Below are 4385 nucleotides of genomic sequence, written 5' to 3'. Positions count from 1 at the left end.
CAGCTTTGAGTAATGATATTTAATAATGTTAGTTTTTTTTTGACGTCGTCGCTAGATGGTGTTGCGCACGCGAAAAAAAAAAAAGAGAAAAGTAGCGGCTGACGCAGTTTCAAAATGTCGTCCCATCGCAACGTCTGCGTTGGTTCTCGGGTGTCGGATCGTCAAAAGGAGCTTCTGCTGGCTTTTGTGAAAGATCGCGACGCTGTCGTGCCCGCTGGAGCCGTCGTTCACAAGGGAGGACCGGGACGACATGTGGCAGGAGCTAGTAGCGCTTTTGAACGAAGAATTCCCTGCGCGTAACACCAGAGCCCAGTGGCAGGCCCAATGGAGGAATGAGCGCTACTATTCGCAGCAGGGTCTTGCCAAACTCCGAGGGCAGCAGAGGTGAGTGCGAGCACAATTGTATTGTGGTCGGTCATCTTACACGTCCCGCTTGTGCTTTACAGCGGCACCCGAGGCGGCCAGATTTCGGATTACCGCGGCCGTGTCGTAGCTCGACAGAGACGAGTGTGCGAGGCCCAGAGTTCGGGTGGTCTGAATCGGTAAGCACTGGCTTAGAATATCATTGTTACTTGTATGCTGCGAACAAGTGGGCTCATTTGCTTCGAGCCATTACGCGCTGTTAGTTTTACTTTTTCAAACAATATCGAGTGGATCACCCGGCCGCCGCGTTAGCTGAGGTGCTAACACGTTGCACCGCCCAGAACAGAATGCGAAACAGCCACATTTGCGGTGATGACGAAAGAACAGCCGCGAACTATATTTCGAAGCTCATTAGAGCACCCTACGTGTTACAACCCATTTCTCAGACCCTCGAGTCGAGTGAGGTGCGTAGCCAGTAGGCTTGCCCCCCCCCCCCCCTCCACCCCTCTCTCCGAAGTCTGTGTGTCATAGCATGCCGCTGTTGAAACATTCTAAAAAAACGTTGCTATTGTCCACTTCCACTCCATACTTCTTATTGCACTCAGTGTGTCAATCAAGAAACTTCTTACTATAACAGGTGAGCCCTGCTCCAGCTGCTGCTGGTGTGGCTGAAGAGGATGTGGCCCAGGATCTTCCCCGTGCCCCAACTCGTAAGTTTCGCTGATGTTTTTGATTAACTGTAGATGGTGTTACATGCTCACAGGTGATGCTCATGCGTGCAGGCATATGTTTGTGAAGAGATGACATCTGTGGGCATAAAGACAAAAAGCTGCACGAAAAAAATTTGGCAAACGGTTGCAGGAGCTAGTTAGTTGTATGTATAACTGTCCGATGGAATAAACAGGTGTCCTGCCTTGCAGTTATGGTGAAATGTAGCAAAAAGGTAGCATTGCAAAAATGTTCAACATCTTGAAATGTTTCCCTATTTTGTCAGTTGCTTCAAAAGTGAAACTGAAAATGTGCTATTGCTAAATATACTGTTCAAAAAGCAAGCTCGTTATATAACTTCTTCACATAGCCATCATACACAAATGCACATGTTTGCACCTGTGTTACACCTGCTTGCTGTATGTTTTGCATACTGCAGCAGCTAGGGTTTCGGAAGGAGATTGTGTCAGTCATCGCGTAAAGCCGGGCAAACGATTGTGTAGCCCTGAAAAGGGCTGTTTGGTTGCTTCTCATGCAGAGGTGGTTAGAGGTGTGAGATGCGTTTGATGAGATGAGTGAAAATGAATTCCGGCACCGCTTTGGTCTGTCCAAACGAAGTGCGTTGGTTGTGCGGTGAACCAAGCACCATTCATGGATGCCATTGGGTCAGTGGATTTTCAACACAGAGGAAATTGTTGCACACACTGGAACTCTTCACGAACAGAAGCTTCCAGCGAAGAGTCGGTAGCAGGAAATTTATAGATGATAATGGCAACACATTTCTTGGTTTCCAGCTCATGCCGCAGCTGCGAGATGGGGGCAACCGGCAGGCCGAGGCGCTGGAGTTACTAGCCGCAAACACCAGGCGGCAGGGCCAGGCATCATTGGAAAGCTGCGCCAGGTTCAGCTTCTCGGTGACGTGGTCCACGAATTGCAAGGCGTTGGTACCCTCGCCCGGGCCTTCATTGCAGCGAAAGCCACCTGCACAGTGATTTGTAAAGACTAGTTGTACATACATGTAGATTTATTTTTGTTCACATCACGAGCTATGATACGCTTGCTTGCTTCAATGGTGCCCTGCAATTTTTTCTCAGTTAATTTTCTTTTTCTGCATATCAGAAGCACTGATGTGCTGTTTCATTGTACATGCATTCAGCAATTCAGCAGTCATGCATTCAGCAATTTTGTAGTATATGCACATAGTGCACTGTAGTGCATCTTTATGTTTATAGTGTATACGTGTAGAATATTGTGGCACACTGTACGTTTTCTATCGATTTTTACACATCCTAGAAAAAAAGAAATGCGTTTGTGAACGGTCTAGGTTGCACAACAATTTCTAAATATTGCAAGACCAAAAAATAGTTGACGAATACGTGTTCTGTTGCTTAGAAGTGTTTAGACAATAGGATTGGGTACAAACAGAAATCAATAATAGAGGAAGACATATCAGCAACCAACAACTTGCATTTTTTTAGCGAGTTCGATTAATACCGGTTCGACTGTGCCTTGTTTTCATGTAATACAATGACTTTCGTGCTGCGAGACGCGTGTGTTGTTGCAGAGGAGCAGCAGGCACTTTGTAGTAACTCCATTTGTATATTTTAAAAGGAAGCTACTTTTATATTCTTTTCCTTGGCAATTAAATTTAAGGGATATTTATTTATTTTGCTTTTTATGTGCATTGCTCGTGATACTTGTAATAAAATTTCAATTCTGACACCACCCATGTTGTTCACTTCATTTACGAGCACGATTCTTGTTGCACTAAAGCTACCGCATGTTGCTGTCCTGATTCAAACAGCTTTTTCAGGTTACCACTTTGGCTGCGAATGGCACCATGTGCCATTCACAGTTGAGCTCTCACGTGTGCTTAGTGTGAAGCGCCATATTTTACAACCTGGTCGAAGTATTTCATCAGCATGGCGTTGTGTGACAAGGGGGCATAGGTCGGCAAACTCATGAGCCGACTCACCCAGATTCAGATCGAGCTGTGAGTCCGGGTGAGTAATACATTGGTGAGTTCGATTCCGGGTGAAACATTTTAGTGAGCCTGAGTCCGAGTGAATCCGCTTGAGGAAAATTTTGGTGAGTCTGAGTGAGCCCCAAGAGCAAAATATATTTCACGAGTGAGTCAGGGTGAGCTTCACATTTTTTGGCAACCTATTCACGGGGGTTATTCATTGATAGGAGAATGCTGTTTCGTTGATATGTGCAGCAAACATTTGAAGTGTAGTAAAAAAAAACAGCCTTTTGTTTATGCCAGTGACAAACACAATGAACAAAGACAAACACGCACCACACAATGCTGCCGAGGTCGTTGCAGGCGGCGGCGTACTCTGCGCAGATGCTCAAGCATGCAGGCCCGGTGGTTCTCGAAACAGGTTCACTACACAGTTGCGCTGCTGCTGGCTCCTGTTGTGGTGGTGGTAGCTCAGCTGCTGCTGGCAGCAGCTCAGCATCGTCTGTCGTCATCGTCCCCTTCGAGAACAGGCTTATGTGCCGGCAACGCAATGTCGTGCAGAGCTGCACAAGCAGCAATGATGCTTGTGCAGCTCTGCACAAGCTTACAGCGTTGCACCACTCCACAACATTGCGCATGGCGGTGTGGGCCTTGTTGTAGTGGTTATCAGGGGTACCACGAGCTGGGCGTCCGGGCACTGGTGTCAGGAGTCACGGTTCTAATGTATAGCTGGAGTCTCCTGCACGAGGGCGGCATGACAGCTGTAGTGATAACGTCTTGAATGTGGCAAGCATTGACAGCACTTACCAAGCAAGCCGAAGTTTTGCTTCCAGGTGGTGACGGAGAGGGCTCCCCCGCCATACCCACGAGTCATGACATGACCCCAGGAAACATGGACTGACATCCAGAGGTCGGCATCACATGTCTGCAGAATTCAATTCAGTCAAAATTGTACCCATAAATGACCTTGGGTACAATGTTGCGTATTATGTTAATGTAACTACATCTGTCTGCACTGTTACTGACTGCTGAAACATAGTTATGAACAAATCATCGACAGGGTAGGACTTGTACCATAAGTTCTAACACGAGGACAATGCAGTGTCAAAGGGTAGTCTGCATGTTTACTGCTTGGAACAACCCATCTTCCAGCCACCAAAGCCTTTTAACCAAATTACTGCTGTATGTTTAAGGCAATGTATCACAAAATATCTACAACACGAAAAACTTCGACTGAAAAAAGGGTTATGAAACAATGCGTATTTAATGTATGTACATGCTCGGGCGCGTTCCGAGGGTCCGAAGTAAAGTTTATTCATCCATCTATGTAATGATCCATGTAACGTCCATC

General features: G+C 46.6%; 1 long non-coding RNA gene across 1 annotated transcript; it reads left to right on the top strand.

Annotated features, from left to right (window-relative positions):
• Window positions 1–492: 492 nt before the first annotated feature.
• On the top strand, window positions 493–2030 carry LOC125760049 (uncharacterized). Its single transcript, XR_007417714.1, has 3 exons — window positions 493–542; window positions 1001–1073; window positions 1866–2030. It is a non-coding gene; the product is annotated as an uncharacterized LOC125760049 (long non-coding RNA).
• Window positions 2031–4385: the final 2355 nt, after the last annotated feature.

This window comes from Rhipicephalus sanguineus, chromosome 10 (assembly GCF_013339695.2).
Source record: "Rhipicephalus sanguineus isolate Rsan-2018 chromosome 10, BIME_Rsan_1.4, whole genome shotgun sequence".
Classification (NCBI taxonomy): domain Eukaryota; kingdom Metazoa; phylum Arthropoda; class Arachnida; order Ixodida; family Ixodidae; genus Rhipicephalus; species Rhipicephalus sanguineus.
The sequence above is the reverse complement of the archived record's forward strand: the minus strand, read 5'-3'. Positions and strand labels throughout refer to the sequence as shown.